Genomic DNA, 19411 nt, shown 5'->3' with positions numbered 1-19411 from the left:
TTTTTGAGTCCTGAGGCTGGGCCAGGGGGTAAGGAGAGTGATTGGGGAGCAGGGACCAGGTGGGGGGGGGGCAATCAGGGAGCAGAGGCTGGGCAAGCAGGGGCTGGGCCCAGTCAGGGCCCCCCCTATGGTTCCCTCCCCCCTCCTCCAGCCGCCCCTCCTTTACTTACCTGGCATGAAGCTGGGTCCAGCTCCCTGAAGCCTGCACCACTGCTTGCCCCACACAGGCAGGTAGCGTGCTTCAGCAGTGGGGCAATGACCAGCCATAGAGACACTCTGGCTGGCTGATAGAATGGCTCTGTGGAATACTCAAGCCTCTGGTTGCCCCAGGGTATTTTTTTGACCCCTGGATATCCAGGGGTCTAATTTTGTCCCCGCACTGCATATTTGCAGTGTGGGGATCATTTTTTTTGTTCCTGCACATGCCTCTTGCAGCATCTCAAAGAGCTTTGAGATGCTGCAAGAGGCACATGCGTGCTCATCTGCACATGCCCGTGGTCTTCTTGCTTTGAACCATCTCCCATGTCTGGAACAAAGTCAGCATCCTCACTGCCTTGGGATAAGATTTCATCAGTGGATGTGTTGCTGTCATCCCCGGTTATGTGTTCAAGACAGGCTTCAGCACTGAATATGCACTGCCTTCTCATCCTGGACTGCAGAAAAAAGAGGAAAGATTGATTACTGCTGAATGCATATAAATAACAATCAAAGAAAAAGCCTGCCCACTTATGCTGTCACAGAAGCAATTTTGGCCTATCCTGTGGCAGTGCAGGTAGCACCCTTTCTTCCCGGGCACAGAAGCCAGAGACCAGCATCCACCCTTTGCAGGCAAGCCAAATGTGGGTGGATGGTGTTAGGAAACCACACGTGCGGGGGCTTATTGAGAGCAGGGAAAACAGCATGGGGGGGTGTCAAGCCCTTACCATTGAAGGGGACTCCATAGTGTATGCTGTATTGCAGTATGATGTTCTATTTCTTTTCTACTGTCCCTTTGCTCCTTGTCCTCACTTCCAACAAAGGCAGGGCAAACTAGCCTGTATGTTATGAAAGGGGCAGGTGAGGTGGAGTTTTGCCATGAGAAAAGAGAGCAGAGGTAGATTTAATTTTGCTTTATGTTGGTTTATCTTGTATTCTTACATTGCCAGTTCTGGTTAGAAATATCCTGCCAATGTGTGCTGTTTGGGGGTTTTTCCGCTCTTAATGGAAAATGTGACCTTTTATGTGAAATAGAAATTTTTAGGGGGAAAATTTAAAAAAATGCCTTTACTTTATTTTACTTTTACTTAACTCTTTTATTTAACTCATAAATGTTTCCTTGTTTTTGTTTATAGTTTACAATATCGTTTAGGGTTTTTTTTCCTTTCCCCTCTTTTTGTTGTTTTGTCTGAGAGAAAAGGTAAAAAATGACTCAGAAAAGTAACCTGCACCCAGTCGCATGGAACTAAATTGAAATGTTAAAATATTGCCCAATAAAAGGATGTAAAAGAGGGTGGATGAGACTATGGCATATTCTTTTTTTTAAGGATTATTTAGCTATTTGTTTACATTTTCTTTTGGGGAAATCGAAACAAGTCAATGATTTTGTTTTGGGTCAGGATAAGTCAGATCACAACACTTAATTTTGTTAAATGGAATCAAAATGGTTGGATCAGTTTGACATGAACTCCATTTACCTTTGTTGCTTCGGGGCCTCATAGAATTTATACTGAGGTTCATACTTATTTTCCTACTATGGGCTTATTTTGTTGCCTGGATATTATCTGCCAATATATACTACTGTCTCTCTTTGGGTTGAATTTTCATTCTGTATCATGGGAGGCCCATGGGTGTGTCATGGGAGATGTTCTAACTAAGGAAAAAACTCTGTTAATAAGTGTCTTGTGGCACTGAACCAGCTTAAGTGAACAAAAATTAATGCAAATTAAGCTGGCATTAAAGACTTTAATTTGGGGTGTTAATACCCCTGTTTTGATTGAAAGGGTTGTAACAGAATGTTTTGATATTTTTAAATAACACATTTTCTGGTACCTGTTATACCACGGAACTTTTTATATTTTTATTTTTCACCCCAATTCAGGATACAAGTTGCTGAAAAAATGTTGGAGCCTCCTGCAAGATGGAAATTCTGATTATTAATCAGGGCTTCCTGTGACATTACAGAAGAGACTCTCAGAACACTGTGTGGCACCAGACAGTTCCTGTGAAAGACCATTTTTAATTCTGAAATCCTCTGCAAGTTTGTTAATGATTACATTCAACAATAGATTTGTGATCAGGCAGCCAGGTGTTTCAATTATCATACAAGAACTGCATGTCTTCTGACCAAATCACTGCAGGGAGAAGCTTGTTGAGAAATGACTACAAGTCCAAAGTTTGTGATTACAGAGCATTGACACATTTGACTTTTTATGCTCCATAATAGTGAAGTGATAAATTAATGCTGTTCAGGTATTTGAATAGCACATCAGCTTTAAACAGTTGGAAGACTGGAAGCGGGTCAGTGGCTGTTGGAGGCTTGTGAAAAGTTGGGTTCTGGCAGCATGGCATTTGATGTTTGGGTGTCCTTGCTTCAATTGTAAGTCATAAGGAAAAAGCTAGGGGAGTCTGTAAAGATTTGCTAGTTTTGTCAGGACTAATTCATGCATCCTAAACTAAAAACTAGTTCACTGAATTTCTAGGTGTATGTAAATGTTAGTAGAGCAAGATTTTTCTCTAGTATATGCTAGGTTAGACATTTTACCGAGTGAACCAGTCAGGAAGGGAAAAAACATTAATGAAGAAGATCAGATTTTTTTCTGGTGGCTAATAATAATTTTAGTTGATCAAGATGTCTGTAGATGAAGTTATTCAGCCACATTCTATTTCTCATTCAGTGTCCATAGCCAGTCTTACGGGTCTTCATATTGTTGTCCCATACTGGTTTCAAAGCAGTAGTCATGTAGCAGTAGTGATATCTAACTTCTTTATTGTCTTGTTTCTGTTTTATATAATAAGACTTTTGTTTGTAATACCTGTAGAAGAAATGAGTGGGCTCTGGAAGTAAGAAAACAATGTTGAGGCTTATAATGCAGCATCTGTGTTGAAATGTATAGTTATCATAAGATTTGGAGCTATGTGTAAATTGACAGGCTCTCTCATGGGGAGCATGCACAAAACAAGAAATATGGGGCTCAACTTAAAACTTTAAACCGGTTTCAAAGTGTGCTGTTGTCAATGGGAGTATTTTACTTCATTTGAACTGATTTTGTGGACACATGTAGATTTGGAGTCTTTTTTAAAGGGCATCAGCTCTTTCCCGCTAATTGTTGCATGTAAACAAGATACAAATATTCAAGTATAGCAAAACCACTCCAACTCTAACCCTTCTTCATGCAAAGTTAAAATTGGAGTGATTTTGCTATATTTGAGTTGCTCTCAGCTTTCTGACACAAGGTGACAGGTGCTGTCCTTCTGAAACCTATCCTTTTAGAAAGGCCTCCAACTGCATTGTATTTACTCAAATCTAAGATGAGGAATTTTTTCTCCATTTAAAGCTTTATCTTGGATTTGAGTACAAGACAATGGGTAGAGTGCAGACAGCTGCTGCGGCTTCAATTCTATCCCTTGCTTGGGCTCGGCCCCAAAGCCACTGCCCCCCACAACTACCTGTGCTCCCCTGGCTGACCCCTGCTTCCTCTGAACCCCCTCTCCCCCTAATTTCCCATGTCCAGCTCCAGCCTGGGACCAGAAGCACCTTTACTCCAGCCATGGTTGGCACACCATCAGTGGTAGTGATGGTGGCAGCTTTGATGCTGCTCCAGGGCTGAGGCCAGAGCTGCCACCACAGCAACTGTGACTAGCAACTCTGGAGCAGGGTTAGAGCTGGAGGATAAATGGTGATGGAGCAGAGGCTGTGGAAGAGGGGCAGAGGCAGTGGTGAGGGCCAGGCAAAGGGGGCAGGCACTTGGGGGGGCAGGGGGAGAAAGTAGTGGGAGGCAGGTGCCAGGGTGTGTAGGCACTGGAGTAGGGGCACACATGTCAGGGGGTGCATGTGGCAGAGGTAGGTTAACTAGGTAATTATGATGTATCATTGTTCAATTACATCACTATAAAAGAAACATCATACTCCTTATAAGGTGAAATACCACCTGGTATTGTTGCTTTGAAAGCGAGGAATTAACCAATCTTTAAGCATTTCATCCTAAATAATAAATATTTTAAATTTAATATTCAATTTAATTTGTGTGAACAGTAAAATTCTGGACTCCTTCCATCAGGAATTGTAAGCTCATTATTTTAGTCACCAGGAAGAAGTAAGCTAATATCTGCTTTACATTTTCATCAAGGTAACTTCATTAGTATTTGAGCAGGGAGCCCAAGGGTATGCTCATATATTTTGCAAGAAGAAAAAAAAAACCTTCTGCATTTATTTAGACCAAACAGCATGAAAGCATTCTTATTAAACATAGTAATTTAACATGATAACTTGGCATTACAAATTGAGAGACCTAATCCTCAAATAGAATAACTCAGTTGTTCTACATGCTTTGAAGAGATACTCTTTTTATGCAAACTGTGGATCTCATCTTTCTTCTTAAGAAGACAGGGAGAAAGGAAGAACCATGAAAACAACTCAGTCAGTATAATGAAAATTGTCCTTTCCTTTTTTCTTTCTAGATATTTTATCAATATTCATTACTTGCTTAATGTTTTAAAATTCACATCTAATATGCCCTTTACTTTTATGGATATTTTGTATTTAATCCCAAGATTTTTTTTGTTTCTTTACAGTTGATACCAATATTTTCTTTTTCAGCTTTTTTTTTTCTCTTTAGTAGTCTTAGAAAAGGCATACAGAAAAGAAATCAATACCTATCAGGCTATTTCCAAGTACACTCCTAAGAGACAACCCAATAAGAAGGAAGTACAAAAAAGATGGATGATACCCTGGACTCATTCAAGTCACTGGGTTAACTCCAACTGACTTTAGTAATACCAGCATTTCATTGAGCATGTGTGAATATTTTATGTCCTGTTGCCTTCAAGGGTAATGCAATGTGGGCAATTCCGTATTTCTATTAATATTTATAAGGAATTCTAGTCTTTTCCTGGGTTCTTGGCTGCTTTGTCTGTGTTCCTACAGGTCCATCTTGCTGTTGTTTTCAGTGGCAATTAAGAAATGACTCTGTAGCATGCACCTCTGCTCAGCTTGGCCACATTTTGACATTCCCTCCATAATCTGGCTAGGGACCAGACATTCAAAAAGCTGGAGCCTAAATTGATTCAATCTTTGCACATTGATCTAACCTGCATAGCTTGAACCAATTTGCAGTGAATAGACATTCAGAAAATGCAGGCATGTGCCTGCAGTGGTTCAAGTGGTTCACCCCCCAGAAGCTGGGGGGTGTGCTAAAAAAGCTCTCAGCTGCAGGGAAGCTATGCTGGGGAGGTGTGGCCAGCCCCTGCAGTAGCCTCAAGGGAACTGGCCAGGGAGGGGTTTAATTCCCCCTTTCCTGTGCCATTGGCATGGACCTGGTGATCCCCGCTCACTGCAGCAGGGGCAAAGGTGCAGCCAGATGCCAAGCAGCATGGCTCCTGAGGCAGAGTGGGTAGGGAGGGGGGTTATTTCAGTTCTGGCCGCCACTGCTGATTGCTCCCTGTGCAGAGTGAGTAGTGGAATAACTCCCCCACCCTGCCCCCTCCACTAGACACCAGAGGGAGGAGGGAAATAAAACCCTCCTTGCCCTCTGGCCCAAGGGGGCCATGTTGGCTTGCCTCTGGCTGTGCCACTGCCCCTGCTGCTGAAGCGTCAAGTGGGGAGGGACCCCCCCATCCCTCCCCCTGTCATGGTTTCCTGGAGAGTACAAACACTAGGGGGAATATTGGGGGAGCTATGGCCACCCTTCTGAGTCCCAGTGCTGCTGGTCACCCCATGCAGTCTGGCACATCTCTGACTACCCTGCCTTGCTTCTGCCCCTGCCCTGGCCTGCAGAACAGCTTCCCTGCCAGAAAGAGACCTGTGCTCCCTTGGAAACCATGGCAAGGGGTGCTACCCCTGTCAGAGTCCCTCCCCACTCACTGCTCCAGTGGCAGGGGTTGGGGCATAGCTAGAGGCTGGCTGTCATGGCCCCCTTAGGCAAGGGAGCAGGGTTGAGGTTTATTCTGCCACTTGCCGCATGCAGGGAATGACTGGTGGGAGTTGGGGCTGGCAGACCCTGGTTGTGGTACCCTGGGGACAGAGGAGGCAAAGGAGGGAGTTAACCCTCTCCCTGCCCCCTCTGCTTTGGGGGCCATACTGGCCAGCCGGGGTTTAGCCACACTTTTGCCCCTGCCACTGCTGCAGTGAGGGGGGAGCACCAGGTGGACCCTGGATCAGGTCCATGCCAGTAGGACAGGGAGGGGAGAATTAAACCCCCTCCCTGGCCAGTTAACTTGAGGCTGCTGCTGGGGCTGGCCACACCCCTGCTGCTGGAGCAGTAACCAGAGAAATGCCTGGCAGGTCTGTGCTGGAAGGATAGGGGGCAGAGGTGGGGATAAAATTCTTCCCTGCCCCCTTCACCTTAGCGGGGCCAACACCTGGTCATGCCCCCACCCCTGCTCTGGCTAGGGGATAGAGGGGTGGAGCCAGCCCTGCTCTGTTGCAGCAGAGAGCACAGCCCTGCCCAGGGCTGCAGAGCATGCCCATATGCTTGGGGGCTCTGGTTTAACTTAGACCAGGAAGTGGTCTCGGACAGAAATTCCATAAACTAGTTTGAGCTCAATCAGTTCAGTCTGACAAACTTTGTTGAATGTAGTATCTCCAACCAGTTTTGGCCATTTTGAAACTGGTTTGTGCACACTGAACTTATGTTCTGTTATAGATTTAAAACAGTTTCTGATCACTTAGACTGGTTTATATGCAACTTCTATTCCTAACCCCTGTGTCCTTTCTCCCTCACTTATCTTTTTTTTCTGTGTTAGTAACCCAAATATGAGTTAACTCTTCCAGGGAAGAATGAATTTTTGAGTTGTTGCCTGTTTTAGAAAAGGAAGAAGGAGGCTCTCTTCCATGAGATTTATTTCTGTTTCAAATCTCTCCTTTTCTTTGAGAATCTTCTGTCTGGATCTCATTTATATTTCTTTTCCCTTCAAATCCTAAAAAGAGTTTGGGGATTGATGGGCAGGATTTTCAGATGATGCCAGGTTATGATACCTAAATAAATACTAGATAATGTATACATCTCTCCCAATTCTCTTGCCTGTGAAATGACTTAAGATTTCTAGAATGAGTACACCAAAGTGCACAGAATTAATATATTCACTACAAGAAATCATCAAGACTGAAATAAAAATTCCTTTATGAGTTTAGAAGCACTTCATGCTTTAGAATTCTAGAGTTTTGTACTGTAGTATAACTCTGTAAAAATGTAACAAATTCAAAGAATAGTAAATGGGGGGGGGGGAGGAGTATTGCTTTCCTTCATACAGAATTAAACACACAAACTAAATGGCAAAGACTTAATCCAGTTCCAGCATGTCCTGACTTGGCCTCATCTAGTTCTTTGCAAATTGGATAAATAAGATTGGATTCCTCTGGTTATTTCAAGGGGAATGTTTCTTCCCATATATCATTTCAGTATAGACAATCCAATCCTAAAATATGACTTAAACTGAAGCTGCCAAATGAGTCAAACCTCTCTCTCTCAATCTTCAAAACCAGCCCTGTTACAAAACTTGTCAGAAGAATATGTGCATATAAAGGCACACACTTACTTCTGTTATAAGCAGCAACTAAACTGTATCATGAATAGATGGACTTTTCCATTAAAGTTCTGTGCATATGAACTGGCTGTAAAGGTTGATATCAGAAGCTTAGGTAAGCTTTGTTTAGTAGTCCTGCTTGCTTGGTTTTCCTTACTCTGTTGGGTGCATCTACATGTCACCATATGGCAATGTGGCTATGGCACTATGCTTTAGTACTTCACTTTGGAAGTACTAAAGCAGGGTGCATTATGGGTGGTTACTGCACCATGTGCATGGTTAGGTTTTGCCACTATGTGACTGTAGCGGTGCGTTATACCAAGGCAGTGCACTGCCACAGCACTGCAGATGGCAATCGCATATAGACCCACGTGATCGCTACATTGCCATAGCATGTGCCATATGGTGATGTAGTGTGTCGCTATGTCACCGTATGTTGTACACACAAGGCATACTATGCATAAAAAGACAGACAAACAGGATCTTTTTCAGGGGCAAAGGCAATAAGCCATGTTTATTGAACACAAAAATATTAGACCATTATATCCTTATTGCTTAAATCGCTACACTTGCAGACACACATTACCATACACACACACACACACACACACACACACACACACACACACACACACACCCCATTCTGATGTTACCAGTCCTTAGGTGTTCAAGTCAGCTTGGTGGCCAACCAAGCTGAGCACAAAGAAAAGGAGGCTGAGGGTCTGTTGGACATGTACTGATGCCTCATTGTTGTGCAGAAGTTGTCCCCCCGCAAAGTCTTTTCTCTCTTACTCATCTTTTATAGTAGCAGCTGCATGTTTGTCACTTGTTCGTTAGACCAGGGGTGTCAGCTGCACTTCTGTGATGACTTGTTTTTTTCCCCCTCAACTTTTGTGGTTAGAGATGACCTTTGGATTTAGAGAGTGGATGTTTTTGCTTTGGGTTATCTGTCTGCATCTTCAGCCATTTTTTTGCAGGCGTGATATTTTTATCTTTTCTTGCCATTTGCATCTTTAGTTTCCATTTCCTTTCTTGCCTGACCACACGTGTACCACATTCATAGAAAACAAGAAAAGATAAAAACATTAAGACAACGAAGTAAAACAAACTGGAGTTTCAGCTTATGCTAAGCTATATAAAAGATAAAATTACAAATGATGTCCAACACAGAGTGACATGTAGATACACCCTATTTAATAATACGTCTTCAATTGAATTGCAAACTTTGCTATAAAAAAAAACCAACAACAACAAAAAAACAAAACCCAAGTTTTTGTTTTTTTTTTAATTTTAGAATTTCCTTTTATACTTCAGTGCATCCAAGATTTCACAGTAATATTTATGTTACTACTTTCTTCTTCTTTTTGGTCAGAAAATTATACATTATTGAAGGTAACCATGAGCATTGGTTAAAGATCTCTCTGGCATTTGGATTGTTTTGCCGGAGTTCTGACTAACTTCTCCAGCCACTCAAACAGCCTCTACTCCCACTTTCCATGTAATTTATCAGTGTCCAGTTCCTATGCCTTAGATGCATTCTCAATGACCCAAATCTTACATCTGGATGCATAGACAGCTCTATCATGCAATTTCAGACCTGAAGAAATTCTGGTTCCAATCAGAGCTTTTCCAGGTATCAAGCAGCCTCTTCTGGTCCTTTCATGCCTGCCAGATGCCCCCAGAAAGTTGCAGGCATCAGTAGGGTTCATGAGATCAGGATTTTCTTTTTTCAGACTATAAATGGTCTGCTGGCTGGTGAAGGTGATGTTAGTTGGCCCAACTCACTCTGGAAAGCCATTATAGGTTTAGCATTTAAAATATGCAAGTATTAATTGCTTGGTAATGAGAAATTTAATTGACATAGTGATTAAACTGTAATCCTAAGTAGCTGACAGAAATCAAACAAAAGACAAAGAAGAAAAAAAACCCAAAGCAGCATTAATTTGTTTCCTTTAAAAATCAAGTGAACTTAATGCTTCTAAAATATTAGATGGATATAGCTCATCATGTTTCTCAAATTTAACATAACAAAATTAGGCCTGGGAGTATTAAATATATTAATTTTACATGTCCTTGCTTTATGGAGAATACCAACATGGGTGTCAATTCACATTAATTGTAACACTGCCTTTTTAATGCATGAGGTTTTGTCCTTTAATACTACTTAATCCAGTATCTCATTTCACATGAACTACCAAACATTAGGCAACGTAGACTGTCACTTGCTCCCAACCTGGCTGGAAACAGATTAGAGACCTCAAGATGAAAAATCTTTTAAAATCCTTTAGCCACTTCCTGAGCCAATTAGATAATGTCCCAGCCACCTAGTCAAACCAATGGAATTGTAATACCTTATATTATGTGGCACCTGCCAATGTGGAGAATGTATAGGCTTTGCAGAATGTTCATTGTTTTGTTTTATATGCTTTGAAGAATGTCTGTGCGCTCTCTCTTATCAGATAAATGCTCTTTCTTTAGGTATCTATAATTATTAGTACTACTGAAGTGCCTAGGAACCCCAATCTTAGACTAGAACCTGGTAATTTATTTATTTGATTTATATGACGCCCTTCCCAACATAAGCTTAGAGCAGTTTATAGGTTGAGTGACCATATGTCCTGGATTAGCCAGAACAGTCCCAAATTTCAGAGGCTGGTCCCAGCTAGCTGTTGACAATTATAATGGGCGTCCTGAAAACATAGGGGCATGGGGCACAGTCTGACCAGGAGCCTGAGTGGTGCAGCACAGAGCTCCGGATCCCAGCAACTTCTACAAGTGTACTGGGTTTCCTGGATGATGTCCCAGATTTTTCATATTATTAGCCTACTTCCAGGAAGAGAAAAAATTGCTTACAAAACAGGAGAATGAACAAGAGATCAAACTAACTTATAAAAGCAGGTGGAGTTTTAAAGTAATAAAATAAAACAATCCTCCCCTAAACAATATTTCAGCTTAGCCTTGTTTGCTAAATGCCTATCCAGATAAGGTCTTACAGTAGATGTCTAGGCTTGAGTAGGAGGGAATGTGAGATCTGAGGAATGTCTGCCAAGAATGAACTCCCACACTTTTTTGCCAAGTGATCCTGGCACATTGGCACTTACTTGAAGTTGCTGTCAGTTGACATTAGGGATCATGTTGGGGCATAAAATAAAAGATGGTCCCTTAGGGATGTAGGGCCCAGGCCATTTAGGGCCTTATAGGTAAAAAAAAAAAAAAAAATAGCACCTTGGTTTGCACCTGGAAAACTGCTGGGAGCCAGTATAGAATCTGTAGCACAAGAGTTGTATTCCCAGCATCCCACCCCCAACAGAAAGTGTGTTTCCTAGACATTCAGGCTGGAAGGGACCCTGAAGGATCATTGAGTCCAGTCCCTTGCCCCAGGGGCAGGAAGTCAGCAGGGATCATAGGATCCCAGCAAGATAAACATCCAAAAGTGTCTTGAAGGCATTCAAAGTGGGTGCTTGAACAACCTCTGGCAACAGTCTATTCCAAACCTTGGGGGCTCGGACAGTAAAGAGGTTCTTCCTTATGTCCAGCCCGAATCGGTTGCGATAGAGTTTGTGACCATTTGATCTTGTCATCCCTTGGGGTGCTGTAGTGAACAGATGTTCCCCCAGATCCTGATGAGCACCCCTGATAAACTTATAGGTGGCCACCAAATCACCCCTGAGTCTGTGCTTTTCCAGGCTGAAGTCCCATGGCTCTCAGCCTCTCATCATAAGGTGTGTTTTCCTGACCTCTGATCATGTGTGTGGCTCTTCTCTGGACTCTCTCAAGCTTCTCCCCATCCTTTTTGAATTGTGGAGCCCAAAACTGGACACACTACTCCAGCTGCAGCTTCACCAAGGCCTAGTACAATGGGAGAATGACATCCCGGGATTTGCTTGAGAAGCATCTATGGATGCAAACCAGAGTTTTGCTCGCTTTACTAGCCACAGCACCACACTGAAGGCTCATTGTCATCCTGTGGTCAATCATGACCCCCAAGTCCCTTTCATCTGTTGTGCTAACCAGTGCAGCACTGCTGAGCCTATAAGCATGCTGCAGGTTTTTCCTCCCAAGGTGGAGAACCTTGCATTTTTCAGTGTTGAACACCATCAGGTTCTCATCTATTGATTTCATGAGCCTGTCAAGATCTGCCTGGATCACCCTCCTGTCCTCAGGTGAGGATACTTTACCCCAGAGTTTGGCGTCATTGGCGAACTTGGCCAGCCCGCTTCTGACACCAATGTCTACATCATTGATGAAGATGTTAAAAAGTATAGGCCCTAGGACAGAGCCGTGAGGGACCCCACTGGTCACCGTGCACCAGAAAGATTTACTTCCATCAACCACCACCCTCCGAGTCCTGCCGTGGAGCCAGTTCCCCAGCTAGTGAATCGTGGTGAGGTTGAGGCTGCAGTTAGCCAGTTTTTCCAAGAGGTGATCATGGGATACCAGATCAAAGGCTTTTTTAAAGTCAAGATATATGACAATCTCTTCCCCCTTGTCCAGGTGATAGGTCACCTGGTCATAAAAGGAAATGAGATTGGTCAAGCAAGACATACCCACAACAAACCCATGCTGAGTATCCCTTAGGATATTGTCATCAGCTAGTCTGTTAAGGACAGCCTCTTTGATAATCTTATCCAAGACCTTCCCCAGGATAGAGATCAGACTGATGGGCCTGTAGTTTGCCAGATCTACTTTCCTCCCTTTCTTGAAGATAGGCACCACATTGGCCTTCTTCTAATCTTCAGGTACTTCACCAGAGCACCAGGAGTTCTCAAAGATCCATGCCTGGGGCTGAGTTAAGATGCTAGCCAGCTCTTTCAGTACCCTTGGGTGTAAACTGTCGGGGCTGGCTGACTTGAAAGTATCCAGCCTGTCAAGGTGTTCCTTCATGATGGCTGCTTTGGTGGAGGGCAAGGAATCTCCCTCACCCAGGCATCTCTGACCCACAGTGGGCAGGGGTGTCCCATTGGACTGGTGAAAAACTGATACAAAGTATCCATTTAGCAAGTTTGCTTTTTCATGGGCATCAGTTGTCACTTGGCCCACCGGGTTTAGCAGGGGTCCAATGTTGCCCTTGCTCTTCCTCCAGCTCCCCACATGTCTAAAAAGGGCCTTCTTATTGTCCTTGATATTTGTAGCTAGCTAGAGTTCCATTGCAGCCGTGGCTTTCCTGGTTTGCTCTTGAGGGACCAGACCAGAGCAGAATATTCCTCCTTGGTGGTGGTTCCAGTCCTCCATCCTTTGTAGGTCTTCCTTTTAAGATGCAGGAGGTCTGCTAGTTCCATGGAGAGTCAAGGGAGCTGCTGTGCCCTTTTGCTGCCTTTCCTCCAAGATGGGATAGACTTTGCTTGTGCATCCAGGATTGCTCCCTTGAGGAGCAACCACTCATCCTGAACTCCTCTCCCCTTTAGGTTGTGGCCCTTTAGGGCCTCACTGACAAGCCTCCTTAGCTTGTCAAAGTCAGATTTCCTGAAGTCGAGGACTTATGTATTACTGACTGACTTACCAGCTTTACGGTGGATGGTGATCAGCTCGTGGTCACTATCACCCAGCTTCCCTTCAATCATTAGGTCATCCCCAGTTGGCAGTACCTGGTCGAGCAGTGCTTTACCTCTCATTGGCCCATAGATTTCCTGCATCAGATAGAGGTCATCCACACATGAGAGAGAGGTTTGCAACCACTCAGATTTGGCTGAGCACTCCTCCCACAAGATGTCTGGGTAGTTGAAGTCTTCCATGACAACCATACACTGGGAGTGTGTGGCCTCAGCCAATTCCCTGGCAAACTCTTGGTGAAGGTCTTGACCCTGGGTAGGGGGTCTGTAGTAGACTCCCACCATAGTATCCCCTGTGCCGTGTTCCCCAAAGATTTTAACCCAGAGGGTCTCAAGTCTTCCACTGTGGGTGCCAATGTCGGCTTGCAGGGATGCGTAGCTTTCCTTGACATAGAGAGCTACACCCCCGCCCCTTTTGTCCACTTGATCCCTCCTGAACAGGGTATAGCTGTTTATACCTGTGGCCCAGTCATGGGTGGAGTCCCACCAGGTCTCCGTTATCCCAGTGACATCATAGTTATTTGCATTTAGCAGGAGGAAAAGTTCCTCCTGTTTATTCCCCAAGCTCCTGGCATTTGTGTACAGGCAGGAAAGTGTCCCATTGTGGGCCCCGGCCTTGTCTACAGTTTGTTCCAGGGCTGGGACAGAGTGGGTTCCCTTCAGTGCCTTAGTCTGCTGGCTTTTCAAGGGTTGCCGAGCAGGCCAGCAGTGACAGTAGTCCCCCCATCTCCCAGCGGGCTTAGTGTTGCTGCATTCTCCTCCACCTGCAGCTTCTGGATGGTCATCAACAACAGCCTGTTGCCCTTGTCTGTCCTTGTGGTGATGAACGCACAGGTTATACTAGACTGTACAAGCAAAAAGCAGAAAGACCTCCGAACACCAGCAGCTGGTAGTCTTATAACCATTAATGAATATGATCCTCGCAACACCACTCAAGTATTATTCTCATTTTAGAAATAGGAGCCAAAGTAGAATCATTCTATTATTATTATTATTATACAATAAGGGATTAAGGGTAGGCTTTTCAAGCGTGATAAAGTGATTTAAGCACACTAGTCCCACTGCTGTTCAGTGAGATTTTTGCTTTTCAAATCACTATGATCTTTTTGAAAATCCCATTTGTCCAGTGTCACATGGAATCTGTGGCAAAGCAAGAAACTGAACTCAGTTCTTTTGAACCCTTCAGCTCTTGGTCAGAAGAGCTCTGTAGCATAAAGAATGGGATTTGTCAGACTGAAATGAGCATAATTTTGTTCTAGCAATTTCTCTCTTCCCTCCTTAGTAACTCTTCTCACCTGCCTTTCTTTTTGAAGTTGAATGTGGATAATACATCTGTTTGTGAAAGTATACCTTGCATGTTACAAAGTACAATACACAGTTTCACAAGAGTTACCAAGCAGCGTTTTACTCTGCCCAGTGAAGGATGCTGTTATGCAAAATGACATATCCAATCTGCAGTCTTACTTACACTAGTAGAAATATGATGAGCTCAATGTGAGATGCCCATAACCAAACCTTCCAAACTATTCAGTCTCTCCTAAGGTTACAGGATATGCAAAAGTCTAAAATAGCTGGGCACAAATGACAGATACTTGTTCATGTTTTCTCTTTGTAATGATTGCTGAGAGACAACATTGCCTAATCAACGAAAGGGCTAATGGATACTAACAGTCTGGTAACCTTTTTAACATTTTCACCTTGTTTGAGCATTATAAATGCCAGTTTCAGCCATAATAGATTGCCAGCCACAATGCAGAAGAGATGTATTTCTCATTAAAAATATCATCATTTGGTAGGGAACAACTTGGATTAGACTGGTAAGCAATATAGTGATGCTAATGGCAAGGTGAGTCACCACTATGCATACATGGTTTGATAGAGGAGTTTTCATTAAATGTTTCCCACTCTATCTAGCTGCAAATCTTGCTTTCCGGTCATTTATCTTATATTCAGGAATTGATGTTAAGTACATTGAACACAGTAACTGCCATCTGTAGTCTATATTACAAAACTCTCAAAATCATTTTACTTTTGATTATAAATGTTATGTTAAGATATGTTTGTCTTGTCACTCTAATTTGTAGCATATCCTTAATTTCTGCTTCTATTTCATTTGAAATAAATAATTCATTTTTACTTGCCGACTCATATTTCGGTCCTAGTACCCGTCTTATTCCTAGCAGGTCCCAAATAAGATGGAAGCTAACCAACAATAATTTAATCATAAATGCTATTAAACTCAAAATTAAATATTGTATGTACAAAAGTTTTCAATCTACAGTATACTTAATCAGACTTAAACTTAGCTAAAGGGGCAGAAGCAAAATCATGACAATAAGTTTAATAATTCAGTTCATCTCAATATACTGACTGCCACTGCAAAAATCAATGCACAAATACAATATTCATTCCTTGCTAATGTCCATTTTTGAATAATATTACCAAATCAATGGTAAGCAGCAATTAATTCAACGAGTCCCAGCAATAACCATACCTGTTGTAATTATTACACCAGTGGTTCTTGGCAGGGTTCAAATTACATTCCGACTTTTGGGGGGTCTATGCTGGTGGCAGCTGGAAGCCAAAAGGAGTCACTATGACCTGAGCTCTCATCTCTTATGGGGGAGCTTGGGGGGGGGGGGGGGGGGAAGGCTGAGCCCCACCATGATTTGAACTGTGGTTCTTGGTATGTTTAGATTTGAGGTATTCCTCGGGAAATGCCATCTCTTAGTTTCCTTTTTTTTTTTTGAATATAGAAAAAAAATAGAACAGTTTTTTTCCCTGTTGCAAAGAAGCCCACTACTATGGATTTGTATTTGAAATATCCAGGTTTGTCTAGTGAAGCATGTTTGCATACCTAACAGTGTTAACTTTGGACAATAGCCAGCCAACTTGAAGGATCTCGAAGCACCCCAGCGTGCCATGGTACCCTGGTTGAAAACAACTGTGTTAAACTTTTGCAGAAGTCTGTCTTTGGAAAGAATCAGTCCTCTTGATCCTATTAAAATTTTGGATTAAAATGGCATTTGTATCCTGAAAAACACAATACCAATTTCAGGTTTTAAGCAAGCTATACTTCTTGACAACAGCATTCACTTGGATGTGTCCCTAGTATTAATGTGCCATTTCTCCTTTTTATAAAGAAGGATTGTGGAAGGGAGGAAGATGAAAGAGATGAAAATGAGGAGTTGCATGCTATTAAGGAAAAAAAAAACCCTCAAGAAAAAAAGACAAGAAACTCCACCTTTTTACTCATAGGTTTTCTGCCACAGCGTTTGTTCTCCCTGAAACCACCAACTCCAAATGTAAGAAGCAGGTCAGTTCCCCTGAACTTGTGGATGTTTCAAGAATCTGCATACACTGCAGGAGAAGTTATTTACATGCAGGCCTAGTGCCCATCCAGGCAGTTCATTTTGTTCCCTGGTTGGTGCATTGTCACAAGATCCTTGCCAAAATTTCTCCAGAGGCTGCAGTTCTGGGAGAAGTAGATAATGTTGGTTCAAACAGCAGAAACCTTTGGGTATATTTTGGCTGGGGAAAAAAAAAATCATCTTGAACATGGACAAAGGAAAGACAGGTCCCTCAGTTTCCTTCCCTGGCTCTATTGCCTCAGAACTATGAAAAGCATGTGATTTTGCGTGCAATAGGAAACATCTGTAAATCTTACTCATCTCACCCCATAACTTTGTCTCTAATGCGCTACATTATGCCTCACTCCATACTGTATATTGGCTGGAAGTATAACATTAACTGGAGGTGCATACTTAAAAGTATTTGACTTGACTCACAACTTAGCTTTATCCCTTTTGAAGGAAATAGTAAAATTCTTGCTGATTTAGGCAAAGCAAGATCAGGACTGTAGGGAAGGCAGAGACTGAGTGAGATTCTGATATGTTGCTCACTCAACACATCTCACCTCTTGCAGTAGATCCTTTATTTTTAAGCTGAACCCATTATATTTTCAAGCTGCAAAGAGAGCAGGTGATAAAAGGTGCCATTACAAAATTGAAAAATGGAAAATAAAAAAAATTGTAGGCCCCTACTGCATTACATTTAAAATGTGATTAACCATTTCAGTTAATCACGTCTTAAGTAGTTACCTGGCCACACATTAATGCAAGTAGCAGAACGATAAAACAAGGAACAATCCTTTGTGGCGGTTTCATATCACGCCATTTATTGAACATGTGGCCAGGCTGACTTGGGCTCCCAGCCTCCAGGGCACGTGGGAGCCTCTGACTCCCATGAGTTCCCAAGGCTGAGAATGTCAATCAGCTGATAGCTGCTCCCAGTCTTGGGGGCCCATCAGTCTCCGATATGCACCCAAGGCTGGGAGCGGTGATCAGATGCTGCTCTCTGCTGTGGGGGCACAAAGGGGTCCTAGACTCTGATTGGGGTTCCCAGACTTTGAGGCAAAACTGGTGTCAAGGGCTCCATTGTGGCCCCATGGCTGGGAGTCCCACCAGCTGCTCACAGTTCTTAACCATGGGATCTCAGGTTGCCCCTGCACCATCAATGGGGAATGATGGGATCTGATGCTCAATCCTACAAACATACATGCCACCATGGATGGTAATCCATGTCTGACGTGAGAAAAAGTGGGATTATGAGGACTGTGCATCAGATCTCATCATGCCTTTAATTACAGGTATGCCAGGGGCCTTAGAGGAGCCATTCAACAACACTGAAAGTCTGACCCATGCTAAGGAACATTAAAGTTATGCACTGCTGACTATGGATTATGTTGGGTTGGGTTTTTTTAATTTTACATAGAAGCCACTTTAAATCAGTAAAATGTAGGCTGTAGAGAAAAATGCCTACGTTGCAATCCTGAGTAAATAGGACATCTTAAGTAAACTATAAAAATAATAAAAAGCAAAAATATCACTTACCAGTTTGCTCTCCGCATTACTCTTCCTATTCTTGTGTGTGGAAAGGGCCCTGCATTTGGCACAACTGCACAGGCAGGAGCAAGCTCTGAAAACTCTGCATATGTGAAGATCTACTTTTTTCCTCTCTTTATGGCAGAGGAAATGAGAGATTGGGAAGGTTGGTGGCTGGAACAACCAGCAGCTGCACAGCATCCCAGCTGCATCTGCAGCTCATTGATGTGTGAAATGTAAGTGAATCTGCTTCAGAGCTGTTCTCCATAATGTCATCAGGCTTCCTTCCTTGTAGAGGGAAGGCAGGTGTTCAGAGCATTGAGCCTTCTAGATCCCTACCTTCAGAACCTGTGTCAATGTCAATAACAGATACATTTCTTTAGTTCCCTTTTCAACTATGATTTTTTAAATTTTACAACATTACTATTCTCTTCCCCTGTCATTTGCTTGTTCAAAGTTTATTAAGAAGTATAAAAGCTCATATGTTATTAAGGCTGTTGCTGACTTACATTTATTCTTTTCCTCACTGCTTTCCTGTAGTAAGTGTCGCCTATTGGCAGCCAGTTATTAATACTTCTTTGTGAGACTACATCACATTAAATTGATCTGGTCATATGTTGCTTTAATGAAATTCCTTCATAAAGTTAAATCTGCCACTTAAATATGATGCTATTAATATGTATTTTCCTAGATTCTTTGGGGGTTTTTTCCCCCTATTTTTTAAACTTACATGTGGAAACCTCATGGACTTATTTACAAAGTCAGTGTAATTGCTCCCTTTTTTCAATAGAAAACATCACATGTCTTTTGGTTTTTTGAGATTGCCTCATCCTTAGTTTGGTTATTTTCCTGACTTGTATCTTGCTTTTATCAATCAGCCAGCTAGGTTTTTTTTTTTTCTTTCCCCCAAGTGTACCATCATGAGCTGATACAGAAATTCCTTATTCTGTAATGCATCTCTGGTTTACATTTGGAACCATTTATCTTCTTTCATTTCCCCTAAATGGAGTAAATAAAATATTTTTACAGCTATTGGCACACTGTTCTATTTCACAACATGCACACAGTGTATTGGGGATTCAACAATGAAACAGACTTCAAAAACAAGGCAAAAATAAAATCTCAAACACAACTTGGTCTCTCATACGTTTATGTCCTTCAATTAGGAAATGTAAAGGGTGTGCTACTCTGAAAGAAATAAGAATAAGATACTGAATTGGTAATGGAAAACTACTATAGTAGTGAAGAGAAGGAACTGAA

General features: G+C 42.5%; 1 long non-coding RNA gene across 2 annotated transcripts; it reads right to left on the bottom strand.

Moving 5' to 3' along the window:
- Positions 1-8213: 8213 nt before the first annotated feature.
- On the bottom strand, positions 8214-18464 carry LOC102367776. Of its 2 annotated transcripts, XR_323945.1 has the most exons (4): positions 18161-18464; positions 17185-17234; positions 16513-16799; positions 8214-8755 (listed from the first exon to the last, which is right to left on the bottom strand). It is a non-coding gene; the product is annotated as an uncharacterized LOC102367776 (long non-coding RNA). The 2 variants fall into 2 exon arrangements; XR_323946.1 differs by lacking the exon at positions 17185-17234.
- Positions 18465-19411: the final 947 nt, after the last annotated feature.

This window comes from Alligator sinensis, unplaced genomic scaffold (genome assembly GCF_000455745.1).
Source record: "Alligator sinensis unplaced genomic scaffold, ASM45574v1 scaffold67_1, whole genome shotgun sequence".
NCBI lineage: Eukaryota > Metazoa > Chordata > Crocodylia > Alligatoridae > Alligator > Alligator sinensis.
The sequence above is the reverse complement of the archived record's forward strand: the minus strand, read 5'-3'. Positions and strand labels throughout refer to the sequence as shown.